This window comes from Pituophis catenifer, unplaced genomic scaffold (assembly GCF_029215685.1).
Source record: "Pituophis catenifer annectens isolate HBS135680 unplaced genomic scaffold, rPitCat1.0.hap2 SCAF_2, whole genome shotgun sequence".
Taxonomy (NCBI): Eukaryota; Metazoa; Chordata; class Lepidosauria; order Squamata; family Colubridae; genus Pituophis; species Pituophis catenifer.
In genome coordinates this window covers 189,195,089-189,219,694 of record NW_027256882.1, presented here as the reverse complement: position 1 = coordinate 189,219,694, position 24,606 = coordinate 189,195,089, and the positions used below count along the sequence as shown (strand labels likewise).

General features: G+C 45.1%; 1 protein-coding gene across 2 annotated transcripts in view; it reads left to right on the top strand.

The window, feature by feature from the left end:
- Positions 1 to 23,990, top strand: part of CD58 (CD58 molecule) — a 97,015-nt gene extending 73,025 nt beyond the window's left edge. For both annotated transcript variants that reach the window (XR_011599914.1, XR_011599913.1), the window contains one exon: positions 23,747 to 23,990. The gene's annotated coding sequence lies outside the window, so the exon portion shown is untranslated. The remainder of the gene's footprint in view (positions 1 to 23,746) is intronic.
- The last annotated feature ends 616 nt before the right edge of the window (positions 23,991 to 24,606 follow it).

Sequence of the window (24,606 nt, the reverse complement as noted above, 5' to 3'; positions counted from 1 at the left end):
AATAACTATTGTAATTAAGAAATTAATCTTTGCATACTTTATAACATATCAAGACTATTTGGGTAGCTTTTCTAAATAATCTTCTGTTAAAAATATGAATGGATTGAAATTTTTTAGGTTCAGTTCACTAAATCTCAATTATCATATTCATGATTAACATGATTTATTTTATTGCAGTAGGAAATATTTTGTTTTCCAACAATTTTATTTTGTTTATGTTTAATTGGAAGCCAAATCACATCAATGAAATGTGAGCCACATTTATGAATATTTGGACAGATGCAGAGGTGGTATTCAGCAGGTTCTGACTAGTTCTGGAGAACCGGTAACAGAAATTTTGAGTAGTTCAGAGAACCAGTAAATACCACCTCTGACTGGCCCCGCCCCCATCTATTTTCTGCCTTCCGAGTCCCAACTGATTGGGAGGAAATGGGGATTTTGCAATAACCTTCCCCTGGAGTAGGGTGGGAATGGAAATTTTACAGTATCCTTCCCCTGCCATGCCCACCAAGCCATGCCCACCAAGCCAAATTTTTTTGAATCCCACCATTGGACAGATGACATGGGCAGACACGTCTCCACTTTTGGTGCTGATAATCTTTGAATGCCACCTCTTGTAGAGTATCCCTTGCTGTTTTCCCAGGGCATGCAGAAATTCGATGGGTACAAGGATCAAGTGAGTGGCACAATAACTTAGGGGTAAACATCTTGGCAAGTATGTGACCTGCAGGTATAATCAGTTCCTATGCACAGGAGAGATCTTTTACTTTCCTTTGCTGCCCTCTGATCTTTTCCTATGGCAGAAAGAACCTGAAGTTGCTCTCGTGTAAACCCATGCTTTTGGAGTATAATAGAGGTTCTGGTTGATTGTACAGTGGAGGGCAGAGAGTTAACTAGCAGTGAATGGACAGAAATTGGATGGAGAAGTAAGCAATGGGAAGTGGGCAATTTCCTCATCTTAACTATGAATGTTGGGGATAAAATAAATAAATAAAATATGCCTGTTAGCTATTGCCAGGCAATATCAAAATGTGGATTTTAGCATCTTTTGAAAAACTGCTAAACTTACGTTTAGAACTCTTCTTCTACTTCACTACAGCAACACCCATTAGCACCTGGTCTACTATGTTATTTCTGGATCATCTTGAATGTTTCCTGGAGTTAGTTTTAGCCATTTTATCCCTCTTCAAAAATTTGTCAGATCTCAGCCTTTTCCATAGCATGGAGTAGATTTGGCAGCAATATGATTGTGGCATAATAAGGATTGCAACGAGGTGGGGGTGGGGGATGGCAGCAAATTTGAGGTTGGTTTACCTTTCTATTGTCCAAAGGGTAAGTGGAAAAGGGAATGGGGAAGAACCCAAAAGACAGCTGTTTTGTCACTGATGTTAGCAGTGAAACTATAATGATACCAAACTAGTAGGTTAAAGTCTTCTCTCCCATCCCAGCAATTTTCATGAAGATTAGGAGAAGACCTTTTCCCAGCCATTCAGTTGTGACTGATCCTCAGACATTCTATGGATCAGCACTCTCCATGCCCCTCTGTCTCGCACCACCTCCTTCAGATCTGCCACCATCATCCCGGCGTCATCCTTTATAATGTCCAGTCAGTGGGTACTAGGGCGGCCACTTCTCCTTTTTCCACTGATCACTCCCAGCATGATTTGACTTTTTGAGTGAGTCGGCTCTCATTGTCATGAGTAAAGTATGACAGCCTCTATTTGGTGATCTTGGCTTCAAGTGATATTTTTGGTGAGGTTCAGTCTTTTTTTGTTATTTTTGCAATCATGGGATGCCTAATAGTCACCTCCAGCACCACAGTTTAAAGGCATCCACTCTTCTTCTATCTGCTTTTTTCAGAGTCCAAGTTTCACAGTCATTAGTAGAAATTGGAAAAATTATTGTTTTAACTAATCAGCATTTGGTTGTGAGGTTAATGTCTTTACACTTCCAGATGTTATTCATGCCAGACTTTGCTGTTATTTCAAGTGCTATATGCCTTTTGACCTCAGAGCTGAGATCCCCACTTTGATTGATTTTAGAACTCAGGAAGATGAATTCCTTTACTATTTTGATGGTCTCATTGTCAATCTGCACTCCGACCTGTTGTGTTCCCTGCAGTTATCATTTTCTTTATTTTCTTGATGTTAAGGTGCAGTCCGAATTTTTCACTTTCATCTTCAATTCCTAGGATTAGCCACTTCAGATCCTCCTTTCTTTCTGTGAGCAATGTTGTATCATCTGTGTATCAGAGATTGTTGATATCTGTACCATCAGTTTTAACACCAATGGTAGGTTCTTCCAAATGTGCATTTCTCATAACTATTTCTGTGCACATGTTGAATAGTATAAATGACAGGCTGCAACCTTACCAATGCTTTTCCTGTTGATCACCCTAATTCTTCTCTTTAATAGGCTAGACCGGGGGTTGGCAACCTGCGACTCTACAGACTCTATATGGCTCTTTGGGCCCTCTCCTGCGACTCCCTGTCAGATGATCCCACCACTGGGTGGACCCTCCCCTCCCCCTCACTCCTTGCCTGCCCTGAGAAGAGAAGGGTGACTGCGGTGGATGGAGACTTCCTCCGTATTCCAGAGCGAGAGCGAAGCACCCTTCTACTTGCCTCTTTTTCCGGCCCTTGTTGGTGCTGTGCACACTTTAGCCACTGGGGGAGACATGTGACTTTGCTCTGCACCAAGACACTGGCTGGGCCACCCGGCTGCAGCCAATGCTGCGTGGAACTTCAGGAGGAGGAGGAGGAGGGGACACCATCTCCCCCATTGTGCAGTGCACTAAGTTTAAGTGCAAGAGCAGCAAGCAGCCATGGAGGTAGAGAGAGGAATATGGGGAGACGCGCCCCAGCCAGTATCTCGGGGTGGAGAAAGTCATGCATCTCCCCATATTCCTTATTCCTTAGCGCACTGCACAATGGGTGAGACAGCGTCCCCTCCTCCTCCTCCTGGAGCCCATTACGATACGGAGCATTGGCTGGGGCGGCCCAATTGGTGTCTCAGGGTGGAGAAAGTCATGCGTCTCCCAACATGGGCCAGAAAAAGAGACAAGCACAGGGGTGCTTTGCTTCCGCTCTGAAACATGGAGAGAGTCTCCATCCGCCTACACCGCCCTTCTCTTCTCAGGGCAGGTGAGGAGTGAGGAGGAGGGGAGGGTGAGGGATGGGAGGGCCTGCCAGCCGACAGGGAGCCACAGCAGGGGGACGAAAGAGCTTCATTTATCTGGGAAAGAAAGAGAAAGAGAGGTGGGGGAGAAAGATGAGAAAGAGGGAAAGGGAGGGAGGGAGGGAGAAAGATGAGAGGGAGAGATGAGAGAGGGAGAAAGAGAGAGGGAGAAAGAAAGAGAGAGGGAGAAAGAGGAGAAAGGGAGAGAGAAAGATGAGAGAGAAAAGGAAAAAGAGAGGAGAAAGATGAGAGGGAGAAAGATGAGAGGGAGGGAGAGAGAGAGAGAGGGAGATAGATAGAGGGGGGAGAAAGAGATGAGAAAGGGAGAGGGAGAAAGAGAGGGGGGAGAGAGAGCTTTTTAAAAGAAAGTACCTGGAGCCACAGAACCTGGGTAGGCGTGGCTGGGGGGTGTCATGTGACTGGGTGGGAGTGAGTGATGTTGAGTTGGCCATGCCCACCCAGGTTTTGTGGCTCCTGGTGTTTTGTTTTTTTGTGGAAAACTGGCCCAAGTGGCTCTTTGAGTGTTTAAGGTTGCAGACCCCTGGGCTAGACATACCTAATTTTCTTAACCGTTCTTCACATGATTTAGCCTCTAGACCCCTTATCATCTTAATTGCTCTTTTCTGCACACTTTTCTAGCACACTTTCTAGGCTCTCAACATCTATTTTGTATCATGGTGACCAAACTTGGGGGCAGTATCCCAAGTGTGGCTTCACGAGTGCAGTATAAAATGATACTGTCAGTGCTCATGATATTTTCTGTGGCAGCTTCAGAACCAACCCTAGCCCAGACCATACAGTATATGTGCCACGTTGTACCTCTGCTTAACTACTACCTATTTTAAATACAATGAAGGTTTCTACAAACAAAAACATAGCAGTGTCATGGGTTCACCTGTGTTCCCTATTGTGGCCAATCTCTACCTGGAAGAGGTAGAAATCAAAGCCCTACCAGCAAAGATGGGAAAGAAAAAGAACGAAAATACATCAAGGAAGCCCTCAGAACATGTGGCTATCACAAGTGGGCCTTCATCAAATCTCAAAAAAGACCCCACAGGGGCTCCTCCATAACATACAATGAAGAGAATAAACAAAGAAATGTTGTCATTCCATACGTTGCAGGAATATCAGAAAAGCTCAGACAGATCTTCATCCAACAAAACATACGTATACACTTCAAACCCAAGAATACACTAAGGCAAAAGCTTGTCCATCTGAAGGATAAAACACCCAGACACAAACTGAGCAACGTGGTATATGCAGTACAATCAGGGGTGGGATTCTACAGTTTGCACCGGTTCGCTAGAATTTGTTGTTAAGTAGGTAAGCAGTTCAGGGAATCGATTCTTAGAAGAAATCTCCTTTTTTTTTTCACTTTACAGGGTTAATCCTGTAAGGAATTACAACATTCTGGTGTTGTTTCTAGCCTAATCTTTATTGCCCTGCTTACATAAACTGCCTCTCCATTAACCCTTATTATATTCTTGATAGTACGTCCAGACTTAGTGTCACCTCAGGAGCTTCTCCTGAGTTTTTTTCTTCTTTGCTTGACTTTCTTAAAGGGGAAGGGTTATTTTAAGCTTTTTACACTGCTGTTGGGAGGAAATACTCCCCCGTTGGAGTTCTTCCAGCCGGGATGCAATTTATTTATTTATTTATTTTATTTTATTTTATTTTATTTTATTTTATTTTATTTTATTTTATTAATTTATTTTATTGGATTTATATACCGCCCTACTCCCGAAGGACTCAGGGCGGTGAACAGCCAAAAAGATAAAACACACAAACTACAAAATTTAAAAGACAATATAAAAACCCATTAGATAATTTGGCCCAAAACAAATTAAAACACCCCTAATATTTTAAAACAAATTTAAAATTTACAATTTAAAAGGGAAGTTAGGCCAGGCCAGCCTGCTGAAATAAAAAGGTCTTGAGGGCACGGCGGAAGGTGCGTAAATCCAGGATCGTCCGTATCTCCGGGGGGAGCTCATTCCAGGTGGCAGGTGCCCCCACAGAGAAGGCTCTCCCCCTGGGGGCCGCCAGTCGACTCTGTTTGGCCGATGGCACCCTGAGGAGCCCCTCTCTATGTGAGTGTACTGGCCAGTGAGGGGCTACTGGTGGCAGAAGGCAGTCCCGTAAGTAACCAGATCCTAAGTCAATGATCAACACTTTGAAGAAATAATTGAATAATGAAGCAGAGCTGCCGGAAAGAAGCTTTTAATGACAAGGAACCAAGATGAGTGACCTTCAGCAAGGCTTCTTGGCTAGCTAGAAAGATTGACATCAAACCCATCAGGACTAGATTCAGCAATCCATCTGCATTTAAAAGACACAGGCCAATCTTTTGAAGACAGCAAAGTCCACATTTTGGACAAAGAGGACCACTGGTTTGAAAGAGGGGTCAAAGAGGCCATCTATGTCAAAATTGAAGAGCCCTCTCTCAACAGAGGGGGGGGGGATACAACGCCATCTATCTTCAATCTACAACACAGTCCTTTCAACAGTTCCAAGAAGGCTCCACATCCATTTGCACCACTCAGGTGACCCTGATGATACGGATAAATCTCCAGGTGACCTTAATGACTTGCTAAAAGAATACAAATGACCAGCTGTCTGCAAGGAGTATAAATCTTTCCATTCCCCACCATCCAGTCAGAGCTGAAGAAGCTTCTTGGATGAGAAGCAAAACATCTTCAAAGAAAAATCAGAAAGTCCAGTTGCCTCTTAAAAAAGCACCTTTGGGACAACCATGATCTGGATGACTGAGAATCTCCATAGACATTTACTATAGTGATATGTGGATTTTTGGGAGAACTGAAGAGCCAGCTTATGGACAAATCATCCTGGAGAAAAATCACTAAGAGTCAACATTGGCTTAATATAATCAATAAATGTATTAATTTTCCTCCTTCAGCAACAGGGAGAGAGCAGCTAAACGCAGCCTAAGGCTTGTGTAGTATCTGTGATTTTAATGTACTCTGGAAAGAAATTAATGTTACAGGTTTTGTCTTGAAAAGTAATGTTCTTCCAACTGTTAAATATTTACCCATCTGATGAGTATGACAAGAAACAAAATGTACAGTAAAGTATTCTGCTTTCTCATGTGAAATGAACTCTTGCCATCAAAAAATGAAAATAGTTCCATGGATAATTATTCACAACCCTCCCTCTGAATGGATTGGCTCATTTTGACACTGAGTCAGAAGTCTAAGTTAAAAGGTCAAAGTATATAATGAAGGAACAGGAAGTGCAGCATTCCATAGTATCAGTGATTTCAGGAAAAGCTATGCATATTTACATTTGTGCCAAGCTGTCACTCTGGTGTACTTTTCTTTTATTCAGGTGTTTTAAAAGTACCATATTGCATTATTTCTTGGCAGCTTTTAATACTTAGCAGAAAGCTAGAAAGGACATATCTTTGGTCTAGTGGCTTAATGTTGTATTTTCAGGTGAGTGCAAGTTTTCCTTAACAAGTAAAGAAGTGTAGGTCAGAAAGATCTGATCAGTCTGGATTAGTTATTTTACCGTCTGTAGCATAAGTTATTTGACAAACTGCTCAAATCTTTCTTAAAAATTAAAGCTCTTTCTAGATTACACTATGTCAATAATAGTAACAAATACAGGTTAGAGCAGTGACATTCTTACATGTTTTGGGATGGACAGAATGGAGTTTGACAGAACAGTTGAATTTACAGCCTCTGTCATAATGGCATGTTAAAATATACTGGCGGTGAAGTCTTTAATAAAAAATATCTTAATAAAAAATATGGCATGATTTAAAAATATTGGAACTATATTAAAATGGAAGTTTCAGCTCTACCCCAATATAGACTTACTCCTTAATGTTAACTCAACAACTTTAAATTCCAACTATAAAGTTAGCACTAATATTATGAAAGCTACCATAATGTTACCCTACATCTAGTTCTTACATCGACCCAAATAAAACTGTAACCCTTAAACTAAGTTTAACATTAATAAAATATTAAACCTAAACTCAACATTAAATGTGAATCATTATTTAGTACCAGAGTAATCATAAAAATTAACAACAATGGTAGCTACAAGCCCTAAAATCACCCCAACTTTGTCCCAATTTAACACTATTTCTGACTTTATTCTAATAGCAGTACAAACATGAATCTCAACCTTAACCACAACACTAAAACCCTAATTTTAACTGAATGTTCATTGATTGGTTGTTTATGTGCCAATTATAATGTACAATCATATAGTAACCTATAGTGAAACAAACCCAAAACTGATGTAATAAATTAACTCTAACTTAAAAACTAAATAGAAACTGTAATTTATTAAGTGTTATGTAAATAGGTTTTCTTGGCGGGAAGTTTGAACTAACTGACCCTCAGCTGATTGGCTGACCACCACAGCTGCAAGGTATATAAAGGGAGCTGTTTCCCTAGGTCAGTTGCTGGGTTCTCACCATACAATAAAGAGCTGTTGTCACTCACTGCCTGGCTTGCTGCGTCCTCATTCACCCAACTTAACATTGGTGACGAGGATGGGATTTTGAGTCCAGAAGCCAAGGAAAGAGCTGAAACCACGTTCCGAGAGAGAAGCGGAACGCCCGAAGCCAGAATCCAGCCAGGCGAGCGAGCGGAGCACTGGAGAATCACAAACGATGTCTGCCTACATCCCCGCCAGCGCCTTTCAACCCCAAGGAGGAGAAGTGGGGATCCTACATGTCCTGGTGCTTCATGTGGCCAATGACCTGCAAGGGCTACCGGACGTGCGGAAGAAGGCCCTGTTCCTGAACCACTGCGGACCACGGGTGTTCGACACAGCCGAAGCCTTGTTGGAGCCGAATTCGGTCCACACCATTCCATGGTCAACGCTGCAGACCCTGCTGAGAGACCACTATGCCCCAACGCCTTCCAAATACATCCAGCGATATGAATTCCGGCAAAGGCTGCAGCAGGATGGCGAATTGATCAGCGAGTACGTCGCTGCCCTGCATAAGGCCGTGAACCAGTGCGAGTACCGAGACCGAGATGAGATGCTCCTAGAGCAACTAATCTGCGGAGTGAAGGACGGCCGGCCACAACGGAGACTACTTGCGAGATCGAACCTGACCCTGCACATCGCCTTAGATGAAGCAAGAGCACAAGAGTCGTCCATAAAGGCCGCCGAGAGACTGCAAGGGACCATCCATGGCTGGACAGTGTAGAGGTTGGCAACCGTGCACCGTGAAGCCGTAAGCACCGAGAGCGAAGGGGAGTCCGAGGAAGAAGTCTACCGCACAGAGCAGTCTAGGCCGGACAGATGAAGACCCAGAGACAACTGCACCAGCTGCGGAGGCCCCCACCCCCGACACAACTGTAAGTTCCGGGATGCGATCTGGCAGTTCTGCGAGAAAAAGAGTCTCCAGAGCCAAGCAAGCACAAGGCCACAGAACACAAGGCCAAGCCAGCCAATCCGAGACGGCACCACGCCGGAGGCCCAATAAAGATGGTGGAAGCCGGAAGGGCGCGAAAATTGGTTTTGAGCCCTGGGCATGGGATTCACCGGAGTGAGGAACATTCAGAGCACCCTGAGAGACGACCTGATGCAGGAGTTCCAGGACATGTTCGACGAAAGGCTTGGCAAGTATGTGGGGACCCCTATCTCGTTCAACCTCGACCCCAACATTGCCCCAATCCGTTTAAAGCCTAGGAGGGTACCATTCGCCCTGAAATACAAGATAGACGTCGAGCTGGACAAATTAATAAAGCAAGGGGTGCTTGTGCCAATCGACCACGCCAAATGGGAGACCCCAATTGTGACACCTGTGAAATCGGACAGGTCAGTGCGCATATGCGCCGATTATAAATGCACAATTAATAAGGCCCTGCAACAGAGCGCTTATCCGGTCCCAATTGTACTCCATCTGCTGCATTCCCTAGGCCCTGGCAAGATCTTCGCCAAACTTGATCTTGCGCAGGCATATCAACAGTTGCCGGTAGATGGCGCTACTGCGGAAGCACAGACCATCGTAACTCATAGAGGGGCCTTCAAATGCACCCGCCTACAGTTTGTAGTTAGCATAGCCCCCGGACTGTTTCAAAGTACCATGGAGCGGCTGCTGCAAGGGATCCCCGGGGTGGTCCCCTATTTCGATGATGTACTCATCACAGCGGAAGATGAACAACAACTGGGGGGGAAGCTGAGAATGGTTTTAGAAAAATTCAGAAATGCAGGACTTCGGGTCAAACGCAAAAATGCATGATCGCAGTCCCCTCCGTAGAGTTCCTGGGGTACCGAGTAGACGGCACTGGCATACACCCCACTGAGAGTAAAATCAGGGCAATCCAAGAGGCCCCCACCCCTAAAGACAAGGCAGAACTACAGGCGTTCCTGGGCCTGCTTAATTTTTACGCAATTTTCTTAAAGGACAAGGCAACAGTGGCTGAACCCCTTCACAGACTGTTAGCCAAGAAGTCCACATGGAAATGGGGGAAGGCCAAGGACAATGCATTTGCAAACATTAAAAAATTGCTGTCAGCCGAGAGTTTCTTGATTCAATACAACTCAACGCTTCCCCTTGTGTTAGCCTGTGATGCATCTCCTTTCGGCGTGGGAGCCGTCCTGAGCCATAGACTCCTGAATGGCCTAGAGGCACCCATCGCCTACTACTCCCGAACTCTGTCAAGCGCCGAGAGGAATTACAGTCAGTTTGACAAAGAGGCCCTCGCCGCCATTTTGGGAGTAAAAAAGTTCCACGAGTACCTGTTTGGGAGGGACTTTGACCTAATCACTGACCATCGCCCGCTCCTGGGTCTCATCGCAGGAGACCGACCAACACCGGCAGCCCTATCGCCCAGGATGACACGCTAGGCCATCTTCCTCGAAGCATACTCGTATAGCCTGGTACATCGACCAGGGGCTGACATGGGCAACGCCGATGCACTCAGCCGCTGCCCACTACCAGACAAGCTGGAAGACCCCACACCCAGCATCCCCATCCTGCTGATATACGTTTTGGACTCCGGGCCCATCACATCAGCAGAAATAGCAAAAGCCTCAACCAAAGACCACATGATCCGGACGGTCACAAGTTGGGTGATGAGGGGGTGGCCAGAAAAGACTGGGAGTGGGGAATTCAAACAGTACGCGAGCAAACGGGATGAACTAACCATGCAAGGGGGGTGTTTGCTATGGGGCGAACGGGTTATTGTTCCCTTGTGCCTAAGGGAAAAAGTCTTAACGCTGTTGCATGAGGGGCAGCCTGGGATTGTATGGATGAAGGGACTAGCCAGGAGCTACGTCTGGTGGCCCAACATGGATGCAGACATTACCGAGTGGGTGGGGAGATGCCAGCCCTGCCAAGAGTCTAGGCCAGATCCACCGACAGCACTGGTGAGGGAGTGGGAAAGACCCAAGGGGCCCTGGTCCAGGATCCACATAGATTTCGCTGGCCCGTTTCACGGGCAGACCTTCAAAGTGGCTTGGGATTAAGCTCATGAGGGCCATTACCACCGATGCGGTTATTAGGGAATTGAGGCAGTTATTCACAACCCATGGGTTACCGGACATCCTAGTGTCAGACAATGGGCCCCAATTCACGGCCACACAGTTCGAGGGGTATTTAGCAGATTTGGGGGTCAGACACGTCCTCTCGGCCCCATTCCATCTGGCTAGTAATGGTCAGGCTGAGAGATTTGTAAGAACGGCCAAGGAGGCCCTCTCATGCCTAGGCCCTGGGGACTGGCAGGGAAGAGTAGACCATTTTCTCACAGCCCAGCATTCCACACCTTGTACAATCACAGGCCAAAGCCCGGCCGAGTTATTAATGGGGAGGAAGCTCCGAGGGGTACTGGATAGGCTAAATCCCAACTATTCCCCCGAGGTTTTCAAGGGGGGGGAGAGGAAACTCAGGGAGTTCACCATAGGGACTCCAGTCCACGCTAGGAATACGGGAAGGGCCCACTCTGGGAAGCAGGAACAATCACAGAAATCACGGGGCCCAAATCATACAGAGTAGACATGGGGGACGGGAGAGTTTGGCGCAAGCACATAGATCAACTGAGACGGCGAATCACCACAGACGCCGAGGAAAACTTCAACGAACCGCTCCCTGACTATCAGCCAGAACTACAAACTACGTCAAGCCCGAGTGCAGCGGAGGACTTATCTGATGATCCTGGCATCCGGAGCCGCCCCAGCGAAGAATTTCCACCAGCCGGAGAAGTCGCTGCCCACAAAGAGATCTCAGAGGTTCCATTGGCGGAGCAGGGAGAGACAGGGAGTCCCTCCGACCTGCTCGATGCCGCCCCTCCAACTGAACTGTGCAGGTCGACTAGGATACGCACACGCCTTAGTCACCTGAGAGACTTTGTATGTAAATAAAACCCAAAGTGACTTCTGGGAGGGGAGGAGTGTTATGTAAATAGGTTTTCTTGGCAGGAAGTTTGAACTAACTGACCCTCAGATGATTGGCTGACCACTACAGCTGCAAGGTATATAAAGGGAGCTGTTTCCCTAGGTTAGTTGCTGGGTTCTCACCAAACAATAAAGAGCTGTTGTCACTCACTGCCTGGCTTGCTGCATCCTCATTCACCCAACTTAACATTAAGAATAACACTATACATAATAACTATCTCAAATGGTATCTTTAACCCTAATCCTTGCTTTAAATCTAATTACTTGTAGACTTGTAGTGATCAGAATTGGTGCAGCAGTCACAAGAGATGATAATGAAACTAGAGAACAATTTAAAGGACTGAGATAGATCTAGATCATGCCTAGAAGCAAAAGACAGCTTATGTAGGAGCCATTGCCTCGTAGCCATGCCAAGAGTGCTAGACAATGTCATGGTTAATTAGGTAGCTGGTGAATCTATACATTCTGTAGGTCTTATCACATAATAGCAGATGGGAGCAGAAAACCCCCCTTGAAGTACTGTCTGAATAGTTGCATCTGTGCATATTTCTCAGTGCTAATCCTAATTCTAATTTAACTCTAATATCAATAGAAATGTTTATCCTGAGCCCAATACTAAAGCCCAACTGTAATTTACCATTAAATATATCAGTAAGCTAACACTTATGCTAGTACAGTAGCCAACTATTTACATCTAACAGTGACAGTTTAGGAGATTTAGGCAATCTGCCCAGATTTAATTCCTTTATTGTCAGACCTACCCAGATAGATCCCTTAGGAAAGAAAGACCCTTGACTCAATTTTTTTGAAGTGATAATGTCAAGCTAGAACTAACTTTTCCATGTGAAAAGATACAAAATGTTTCCCCTCATCCCAACCCCCCAGCCCCCCACTCCCCGATGGCCAGTTTGTGTTCAGTCAATAAGGATTCACCTAAGTATTTTGAGAATGTTGAGATGTTTGGGGTAAACCACATTCTTTCTCAGGATGCATGGCCTGGAGTGCTGGCACAAACTGGTTCCAAGCTTCCCTGTCTTCATCGAGCTTCATCCTTCCCTCCCCATTTCCCATCACATACACATTCAAGTTTATTGCCCATTTGTCCTTTCCATGTTCCTCCTTCCTCTTAGCCTTTGATGGCAGGATGCTAGTGAGGCAGCAAGTTGAAGATGGCAGACCTGACATTCTGCTCCCCTCAACAGAGACATTAATCCTGTAGAGAAGACAAGAGACACACATATAAGGTACCATTAGTTGCATGGTCATCAAGGTTTATCTTTATATTGTTGGTGGAACTTTTTAAGCAGTCTGCACACTTTAACATGTTTGGAATCATTCAGTTTCTGAGGGAGGGATGTCTTTCCACACCACTAAATACTGGGTTTTCCCTTGATGTGTGTGAGAGTCTAATATGTCCTTAACTTCAAAATGCTGATCCCTCTCAATCATGATGGGATCAGGAGATGTTTGTGATTCTGGGGATAGGGGACATGTGATTTCTGTTTTTAGGAGGCTACAATGAAATACTGGATGCATGTGTCTAAGGGTCTTTGGTAATTCAAGTTCAATAGTCACTGTGTTAATAACTCTTTTTATGGGAAAAAGACCAACATACTTGGGGCCCAATTTTTTGGAAAGTTATTTAGATTGTAAGTACTTGGTAGACAGATAGATCTTATCTCCAACTCTAAAATCTTTTGGCTTCATGCGCCTTTTGTCAGCTTGTTTTTATACATTTCCCCTGCCTCCTCCAAAGTTTCCTTACTACTGGCCAAGTATTTTGTAGTTGGGTGACCCATTCCTTTAAGGAGGTGGTCAATGGGGTAACCTGGAGCAATTCAGGAATAGATACAAAGTCATGCCTAGTGGCCACTTTAAAAGGGGTGAGGCCAGCACTACTGTGCACTGAGTTGTTGTAAGCAATCTCAGCAAAAGGAAGAATTGTCTTGATAATTAATGTAACAACTGAGATACTGCTCCAAGACCCCAGTCATACATTCATAGCCTCCATTCATTTCTGAATGATGTGAGGAGCTAAGCTCCTGAGTGGTCCCTAAAAGTTTTAAAAACTCTTGCCAATACCACAAAGTTAATTGAACTCTCTGAACTGAGATTATTCTCTCCGGGGCTTCATGCAGCCTGTAAAAGGGCTGCACAAACAACTTGGCTAAAGAGTGAGTTGAGGGGATTTTTTGACAGGACACAAAGTGCACTTATTTGGAAAATAAGTCAGTTATCACCTAAATCACCATGTTTCCTGAGCTTTTGGACAGTTCTGCAATAAAGTCCATCGAAATCTCTTTCCATTTGGCTTTAGGCTCTGCTACAGGATGGAGGAGTCCTGGTGTTTTCCCTTGTCACTTTTTATCAGAGGCACAGATAGTGCAGCTAGCCACATAGCTCTCTATGCCTTTCTTTAGCAACAGCCACCAAAACTGGTGCTTAATTAAATGCAAGATCTTGACAAAGCCAACATGTCATGCTACTTTTGAATCATGGTTTTTTTGTAAAACCATCAGTCATTGGCTTTCCAAGATGTACAATTTGGCTCCCATCCAAGCTAAACCATCCCGCATCATATATTCACCCTTATGGGTTTGGAACCACTTCTCCTTCTCCAATGCCGCTTTCACGGTGCCCCTCAAATCCTCAGTTACTTGGGTTTTCATTTTAGTTTGTGCTGTGGTGGTGACTGGAGCTGCCAATTGCCTGGATAGGATAACTGGTGTAATTATCTCCAGCTTTGAGCTATTATATTGTGGCAGTCTGGATAAGGCATCTGCTAGGAAATTCTTCATCCCCTGGGAAATATCACAGCGTGAAATTGAATTGGTTAAAGTATTGAGCTCAACAAATTTATTTGAAAGACAATGTCTGGGGTGCGTGTGTGTTCAGGGCTTCTAAATTTTTATGTTCAGTCCACAATTCAAAAGGGCTATTCCTCCTTTCTCAGTAGTGCCCCTGGGTTAGGAGCCCACAGAGTAATTAAAAGCCGTTTTCCACTCATTGCCTTCTAACCCAATTGATCCTAACCCTATAATATGCCTCTTGTAAGTTCAGCTTGGTGAAAATCCTCTCTTTGGTTAAATGGGGTAGCATATCCTTTATCAAGGGCAGCAGGTAGATATTTTCAACACAAACTCCATTTTTACTCCAGAATGAATCAAAATCACCAATTAATATTAGAGCAAATCCATGGAGGAAAAAATAGCTTTATTTTTTATTTTATTTCTAAATGCAACTTTACAAATGAAAGGATGCAATGAGAAAAGTATTCAGTCTCTCTCTCTCTCTCTCTCTCTCTCTCTCTCTCTCTCTCTCTCTCCTCCCTCCCTCCCTCCCTCCCTCCCTCCCTCCCTCCCTCTCTCCTATCTATCTAATCCAGGGGTGTCAAACTCAAGGCCCACGAGCCGGATCTGGCCTGTGGGGTGCTTAAATCAGGCCCATTCGATATGTGAATCAGGTCTGAGTAACTTATTTGGAGGTTTGAGGAAATTTGATGAAAGGATTTTCCTCTGTTTGTTATTTTTAGTTGATTAATTTAATTTCACCTTCACTGTCAGTTATCTAGTGGAGACATTGATTCTCAGACCATTGTGGATTCTGTTAATATTTTAAGGGAAGATGGAAAAAGTATAAAGAATAAAATATATTTGGATATAAAACTTCTCACACCCCTATGTCTCTGATGAAATTGAGTTCTTAAAAGATGACTTCCTGAGTTGTAAATTTTATAAAGAATTCCATCCCAACTAATTCATAACTCCAAATTAAAAAATAAACTGCCTGGCCTTTTAGATCAAAGCAGCTACAATTTTTCCTAAAAGTTAAGCATCCTGAAATCATTTAGCCAATAGCTAAATTGTGAGCCCAAGCCATAAAATAAACAGGCGACTGACTTAACTAATGAGATTTTTTTGTATTTTAAAATTATATTTGGTTGTTTTAATTTGATCTGTTCTAGTTTCAACTGAGGGTCTTGGATTGTAATAAAATGTTCATTAATTCATTCTGTCCATGATCACAAAAAAGAAAAAAGAAAGCATCCTTCTTAATCTCATTCTCCAAAGTCCTATTCATCTGCTCAGGGAAAGTATTTATTGCCTTCTGCTGGCCCCAGGTGAGGGTAGTGACTTTTCTGGAGGCAAAAGAAGAATCCATATTTGGTCTACTCAGTGTTACTTTGCTAAGGACAACTTGTACTTTGCCACTACTTTGGCACGATTAATCAGATTAGACACCCATAAAAGCAATGAATGGGGAAATAAAATGAATACGATTCTGAGTAGATAGCAATTTTCTTATCATAAGGTACATTATTGAATGTTTATGTGGAACAAGGGCCAAAGTTGTCTTTCCAAAGCTAACTTACAGTATACTCCTCCCCTCTCCTTGCCTCCTAATTTGGCCCATTAATATCTTATGCCTTGTATAGCTGTACAAATTTGCAAGAATAACAAGGTTGAGAGGTGAGAAAATTTCTGTATAGAAAGGAATTAAAACTTTTAATTCCACTGAATGTACTGAAAGTTTAAAATCAACTAGAGAAACATTATAACTTCATTTTATTACATTTCGATATCAAAGTTCTAAAATAGCTGAGAGTGATTGATTTTAAAGTTTAAACAATCTTACTGCATTAAAACTAAATTGAATGGATAAATATTGATGTGGAACAAATGTTAAAGTCAGGAAAAAAAGATGGGACTTCAAGGTATGCCATTTCAAGGTGCATATTTCACAATTCCCTAACCATCCAAAAGAAAAATAAGGATCTTTAAAATTAAAATTAAAATTATATGAAACCCTAATCTTTTCACTTGTATCTAAATGGGCATGGCATGAATCAAATTGTCCTAGCCACTGTTTCTACTTTTTTGAACCCCCCTCCTTTGGTTGCTATATAGATAACACATCATTTGAACTTTAGTGCAATGCACAGGAAAGGCATGGGTGTCAATCGTTCCTTCTAACACACATTCCTTTGCCTTGCTAATTGTTACAGCTCACATGGAGATGAACTAAGTTTTTTTAAATAAAACATACATAATTATTCCATTTTTTATTAAAAGAACTGTGTGTAGTTGTTAGGCTGAAAGATAGTGTGGATGACAAAGGTCAACCATTAAGCTTCATGGCTGAGTCGATTTGAACCTGGGTCTCCTTGGGCGGAGTCCAAAATTCTTAATTACTAAACCACACTACCTTTTTAAAGTTGATATTTAACAAAACTTTCACATAAGTGTGAGATTGCTGTTAAGTAGCTAAAACCTACTTGTAGTTTGAATAGCAAATGCTTTGCCATCCTTGCTTCTCATTCTCTGCCTAAGTAATGGCAGCTGATGTAACAAATGACTACCTAGCTTTGCTCACTAAGATTGCTCAAATCTTCTGACTTACTAGACATAACTTGTTCTTTATGAGATATTGTGCAATTATATGGCTATAAAGTAATGTTGACATCATGGTCTCACTGGACATTGCCAGATCCTGCATTTTTGCAGCTATCTGATAATATTTTACAGAACAAAATTACCCTCTGAATTACCCTCTAGTGATCAGTAACAAAAATGTTGTTCACATAATCTTTGGAGGAGGCTATGCTCACACCTGAGGAGATCTAATTGTCAGCCATTACCTATCTCTAACCTTTTCTTTGGGGGGTGGGGGTTTATTTATTTATTTATTTATTAATTTAATTTGTATACTGCCCTTCTCCCAGAAGGGACTCAGGGCGGTGAACAGCCAAAATTAAAAAACATACAAATGCAAAAGTTAAGATAATTAAAAGAATTAAATCATTGGCTACCCAAATTTAAAACCCCAAATCCATAAAATTTAAAATCCCAATTAAAAAACCATTTAGGCTAGGCCGGCTTGATGAAATAAAAACGTCTTCAGGGCTTTACGGAAGGTCCGGAGGTCCGGGATCAATCGTATTCCAGGAGGCAGCTCATTCCACAGGGCGGGTGCCCCCACAGAGAAGGCTCACCCCCTGGGGGCCGCCAGCCGACATTGCCTGACCGACGGCACCCCTAGGAGGCCCTGTCTGTGAGAGCGTATTGGCCGGTGGGAGGTTATCGGTGGCAGCAGGTGGTCTCGCAAATACCCTGGCCCTAAGCCATGGAGCGCTTTAAAGATGAGAACCAACACCTTAAAGCGCACCCGGAAGACCACCGGGAGCCAATGCAGCTCGCGCAGGAGAGGTGTTACGTAGGAGCGCCACGTCGCTCCCATAATCACCCGCGCGGCCACATTCTGCACCAGCTGGAGCCTCCGGGTGCTCCTCAGGGGGAGCCCCTTGTAGAGAGCGTTACAGTAGTCCAGGCGTGACATAACCAAGGCATGAGTGACTGTGCACAAGGAGTCCCGATCCAGAAAGGGGCGCAACTGGCGTATCAGGCGAACCTGATAAAAAGCCCCCCTGGCCACGGCCGTCATATGCTCTTCTAAAGACAGCCGTGTGTCCAGGAGGACGCCCAAGTTGCGAGCCCCCTCTGTGGGGGTCAATGACTCGCCCCCAATAGCCAGCGATGGCACCAGCTGGCTATACCGGGACGCCGGCATCCACAGCCACTCGGTCTTGGAAGGGTTGAGCCGAAGCCTGTTCCTCCCCATCCAGACCCGCACGGCCTCCAGACACTGGGACATCACTTCGAGGGCATCATTGGGGTGGTCTGGGGTGGAAATGTACAGCTGAGTGTCATCAGCGTACAGATGGCATCGCACCCCAAAACCACGGATGATCTCACCCAGCGGCTTCACATAAATGTTGAACAGGAGTGGCGAGAGGACCGACCCTTGCGGCACCCCGCAAGCAAGGCGCCTCGAGGTCGACCTCTGCCCCCCTGCCAACACAGACTGCGACCGGTCAGAGAGATAGGAGGAGAACCACCGCAACACGGTGCCTCCCACCCCCAGTCCCTCCAGCCGGCGCAGCATGATACCATGGTCGATGGTATCAAAAGCCGCTGAGAGGTCTAACAGGACCAGAACAGAGGAACAACCCCTGTCCCGAGCCCTCCAGAGATCATCCACCAATGCGACCAATGCCGTCTCCGTGCTGTACCCAGGCCTGAAGCCGGACTGGCACGGATCTAGATAGACGGTTTCATCCAGGAACTGTGGGAGCTGTCGCGCAACCACACTCTCCACAATCTTCGCAACAAAGCGAAGGTTGGAGACCGGACGATAGTTTGCCAAAACGGCCGGGTCCAGAGAAGGCTTCTTGAGGAGGGGCCTCACCACCGCCTCTTTCAAGGCGGGAGGCAAGAAACCCTCTCTCAGAGAAGCATTTATGATCCTCTGGAGCCAGCCTCGTGTTACCTCCCGGGTGGCCAGTACCAGCCAGGAGGGGCACGGGTCCAATAAACATGTGGTTGCGTTTAACCTCCCCAGGATCCTGTCCACGTCCTCAGGAGTCACAGGGTCGAACTCATCCCAGGTAACATTCTCAAGACCAGCCTCAGTCACCCCGCCGGGATCTACCCAGTCAGAGTCCAAGCCTTCTCGAATCTGAGCGATTTTATCGTGCAGATACTGTGCAAAATCCTCAGCCTGCCCTTGCAAGGGGTCTTCCCGCGCTCCCTGATATAGGAGGGAGCGGGTCACCCTAAACAAGGCGGCTGGGCGGTTATCTGCCGATGCAATAAGAGCGGAAAAGTGGTTACGCTTTGCCGCTTTTATCGCCACTAGATAGGTCTTAATATGAGACCTAACTAGTGTTCGGTCGGATTCGGAGCGACTAGCCCTCCAACCACTCTCTAGGCGTCTTTTCCGGCGCTTCATCTCCCTCAGCTCCTCGGAAAACCAAGGGGCCGGGCAGGTTCGGCGTCGGGTCAGAGGCCGCAAAGGCACGACTCGGTCCAGAGCACCGGCGGCTGTCCTATCCCAGGCAGCCACCAGATCTTCAGCCGAGTCGTGAGCCAGAGTTTCAGGAACTGGCCCAAGCTCCCTCTGGAACCTATCAGGATCCATCAGGCGCCTGGGGCGGAACCACCTGGTCGGTTCCGCCTCCCTGCAGTGGGGTGCAGCGGTCAAAAGGTCCAGTCTCAGGAGAGAATGGTCCGACCATGACAGGGGTTCAATAACTATATCCCCTATATCCAGTCCACTCCGCCACTGACCAGAGATAAAAACCAAGTCCAGAGTGTGTCCTCCCACGTGAGTGGGGCCATGAATTAATTGTGTCAGGTCCGTGGCTGTCATGGAAGCCATAAACTCCTGAGCCATCCCAGACGCCCCACCGGTAGATGGCAGGTTGAAATCCCCCATGACCAAAAGTCTGGGGGTATCAACCGCCACCCCGGCAATAACGTTGAGAAGCTCGGGCAGGGCCGCTGTCACGTGGCAGGGAGCCAGGTACGCGATCAGCAGGCCCACCTGCATCCCATGGCCCCACTTCACCAGGAGAGACTCACATCCGGCTATCTGAGGTACAGTGGCCTCCCTCGGATCAAGACCTTCCTTTATAACGACCGCCACCCCCCCCACCCCTGCCCTGGGCCCTTGGCTGATGGAATGCGTGGAAACCTGGTGGGCACATCTCTACGAGGGGGACCCCCCCCTCTTGGCCCAACCAGGTCTCTGTAATACCTGCCAGGTCCGCACCCCCCTCCTGTATTAGCTCACAAATGAGGGGGGCCTTATTAACCACGGACCTGGCGTTGCACAACATCAGTCTAAGGCCTGGGCTCTGAGACTCTGGACAGCCGGGGAGACGAGAAGAGTCATGGGGGCCGAGGCATGCCACCACTTGAAGATAGCAGGTGTGTGCCCCCACCACCTGATGTGGCCCCCTACTCCCGCCATATCTGCCCCTCCCAACCACGGTCCTGATAGAACTGCCCTCCACCCTATCCACACTGAGCTCCTCCACACCCCGCTCCCCGCCTTCCATTCCATGCCCCTGTAACGGGCCTGACCTATGCCCCTCCCTCCCCACCCCCCGCCCTAAGCCCCTTAAAAGATTACAAAAAGACAATTTTAAAAAACCCCACAACCCCCTCTTTGCGGCATGCCACCTCTCGGGGTTCCAAAGCCCGTCATCGAGGTAGGCCCTCGATAGAGTGGAGGGCCAAGCCTGCGAGAGGGGGGAGTCTCGCAGACCAAGAAGCTCCGCTACGGAATACATCTTGACCACAGAGGATGGGAGCAACCATATCCTAGGGGTCCATATAGAAGGTCCAGGGGAGAGACATGGAATGGGAGTCTCAAGAACATTTTCAACAGGACCGGTCCACTGTCCCCTCACAACAGAGGACGAAGTCAAGTTCCAGGTCGACCACAGTCCAAGGGAGGGAAGGGGGAAGACCCAACCACCCTCTCACGGAGGTCCGATCAACCATTTGACCCCCTCTTGTGGTGAGATGGCAGCGATGAACCAATGCAGACAGCACAGCATCCGGGGCTCAGGTCCAAAAAACCGCCCTCTCACGGCGGTTGGTCCGATGATCAGGTCCCCTCTGCTGGCAGATGCAAGAAATTCAATATCATCCCAGTTCAGCCCCCAGGGGCCCCGACATCAGAGCCACCCTCTCACGGTGGCTTAACTGAGCCCAGCCCTCTCAGCTGATGGGATGGAGCCATGTACCAGCCCCCATTCAGATTTAAATAGTCCTCCCCACAGTTAGGGAAAGTTCAGATGAGAATAAACTTGGCGTCAGGTGAGTCAGTGAGCTAGCCGACAATCCAAGATGGGCATAGTCTTGGTAGAGAAGCATTGGGGGGAAACAGGGGCAGTTATCTCTAGCCCCCCCCAGCCCCCACATAACAATGGAGGCCTCCCAAGATCTAAAAGCGTTGTTTATTGAGACAATGGTCAGAGACAGTATTGAGACAGTATGAGTTGCTCTTGATAGGAGCTGGGCCTGATTCTGGTTCCTTTTTTTTTTTTTACATCACTTGACGGCCTGCAATACCACCAGTATCTGTTTATCAGGGTCCTCTGACAGTTTAGGTATTGTCAGGGGAACAGTACTACCTCAAGAGAGCAGGCCAGAAATATAGCTGCAGAGCCAGGTAGAGGCCATGGGCAGGGAGGATTTATCATTGAATGTTTATACTCTGCCAAGAATTGACTGGGTAGATACAAATTAAATGAATGATGAATGGATGAAGCCCAAATATCTTTTTACAGCACACATGACAGATAAGGAGAGTGAGTGTTGGGCTTGTGCTACATCTTGGAGAGCTGCCAACCTTGTTTTCTGCTGACTTTTCTTGCTATCAGAGCAGAATTTTGCTCTTATAAGGCAGGAGGATATATAACAGAGTTGAAAGAAGGCCCTCAAGACTGTCACTTTGATGTCAGCAACAGCAGCTTGAATCAGCCTGTGAAAAAGTATCAGAAAATGTATGTTGTGATTCTTTATAATCCTACAGAATACTTTTTAATAACATTTAATAATAACTTTTATTGAAGTTTTAAAATACAAAGATAAAAAATTAATACCCTGTTTCCCTGAAAATAAGACATCCCCTGATAATAAGCCCAATTAGGCTTTTGAGCACATGTGCTAAAATAAGCCCCCCCCCCCGAAAATAAGCTCTCCCCAAAAATATTTAAAAGCATGCGCAGCCGGTCCCCACCATTTCCTCTGGTTAGGATTAGGGAGACAGCGCTGGAGATAAGATTGCAAGAGAAGCCCGTCTTGCTCCATGTGCCCCCAAATAATAAGACCTCCCCGAAAATAAGGCTGTGCTTATTTCAGGGTTTAAAAAAATATAAAACAGGGTCTTATTTTGGGGGAAACATGATACAAAGTAAGAAAAATACAAAAAAGAAAAAACTGCAGAGAGAAAAAAGGGATATGACTTCTCCCTTCAGCAAGCAAAGTACAATTTTGATATGCTTCTTATGGGCTTGATGTGCCTCGTCCAATGCTTTACGTGTGACTGGCCAAGTACATTGCAATTATTCAACCCACTCCTCTAAAGGAGGGAATCAGAGGCTCCTTGTGAGGCAGTTCTGGTATGGGGGCGAAATCCTGACCAGAAGCAACTTTGAATGGGGTGAAATCGATCCCATTGCAAACCAGTAGTAAAGGTAAGTAGAACTCACCCCTGATTTAGACCATTTGTGGCAACGTGATAACTCTAAGCTTCATTTTATTTATTTATTTATTTATTAGTTCAATTTATATGCCGCCTTTCTCCGAAGACTCAGGGCAGCTTACAATGCATTTAAAAAAACATTATAAAAACATTTAAAAATTAAAACATTAAAACCCATTCACATCATTCATGGCCAGATCTCACAAGATCGCAACAGCGAGATCAACGGCCCCAGGCTTGCCGAAAAAGCCAGGTCTTCACCGCTTTTCAGAAGGCCAATAGGGTGGGGGTGGTCCGGACCTCAGGAGGTAACTGATTGCAGAGAGCTGGGGCAGCCACAGAGAAGGACCTCCCCCACGGGTCCGCCAGCCGGCATTGTTTAGCTGACAGGACCCGGAGGAGACCTTCTCTGTGGGGGCACCTACTATCTGGAACGAGCTCCCCCCAGAGATACGGAGGATCCCGGATCTGCGCACCTTCCGCCGCGCCTTAAAGACCTTACTATTTCACCAGGCCGGCCTGGCCTAATTTTCCCCCTCTTTTATAAAAGATTTTTAAAATTTTAAATATCTTTTAGTATTTATATATTCAATTTTAAATTGGTTTTAAAAGTTTGGGGTTTTAAATTTGTCGGGGCCAAAATTATTTAATTTGATTTTATTCTATTTTTTAAATTTTGTATTGTATGTGTTTTTATTGTCTGGCTGTGCACCGCCCTGAGTCCTTCGGGAGTAGGGCGGTATAGAAATCTAATAAATAAATAAATAAATAAATAAACTCTGTGGGATCTTACCGGTCGCTGGGAGCTATGTGGTAGAAGGCGGTCTCGAAGATAACCTGGCTCTGAGCCAGGCCATAGCTTACCGATTTCTCTAAAAATGTAGAAATAAATTTATCATGAATTTATTATTCCCATATGTTATGTACAAACAAAGTTTTAAGGCGTCATACTTAACCATGAACAAGAAAAACCATCAAAAGCTGCTAGAAAAATCAAATCATATACATGTTAACCTTGGTCAGAGAAGTCAACTTTATAAATCTTTTTACTTTTAGAAGTCATGATATTTATTCCTTTTAAATAGCGTCCCAGAAGCTGATTTCTTTTCATTCTGTCTTTATCTTTTTACAGGAACTTTAGTTGACTAGAATCTTTTGTAAGTCCAAAATAGAAAATTTGCTCTTCCAAGATGAAATACAACATGCAAGTTACTCTTCTAATGTATTATTTGTGTGACTTTGGTTATATTATTCTTGTATCCTGTCAATTTTAAATCTACATCCAAAACAGTCAGATTTTAGTTAAACCCATTTTTATAGTAATGGATAATCTGAAAATAAAGTTTTGGGTACATTGTTGCCTTTTAGAGAGTCATTGAGTCCACTTGGAGATCTGTCTGTGTCCTAAGGGTCACCTTAGTGGGTGTGGAGCCTTCTTGGAAATGTTGAAAGGATTGTGTTGTGGAACTATGCTTTTTACAGGATGTTTTCTGTCCTGTATCCCTTCACTGTTGAACACAGACGCAGGCTGTTGGGGATGAGTTTGTGTTGTCTGCATCCCAAATTGAAGCGCAAATGGTTCCTGTTGTCTGCAATGTTTTCTGGAAATCCGTTCATACTCCCGCACCATTCAAAGAGTGTTCATCCCAAACTGCATAGCTAAGTGTCTATGAAGATTCTCATCCATGACCTGGATGACTGAGCATTTCCATAGACATTTAGCTATGCACTTTGAGATAAATACCTTTCGAATGGTGCAAGAGCATGAATGGATTTCCAGAAAACCCCCAATTTATACCTAAGTTACTTTTATTTTTTTAGAAAGAAATTGTGGCAAAGCTGGACTGATGGACTTATGGTAAAATCGTATCTTTTAATTTTGCTGATCCTATCCTCAAGCCTAAGGAAGACCTAGAATCAGAAGGACATGTTTGCCACTAGTTTACATATTTACAACTGAAAGAAAGATTTAAATTTCACAAAAAGAGCTAT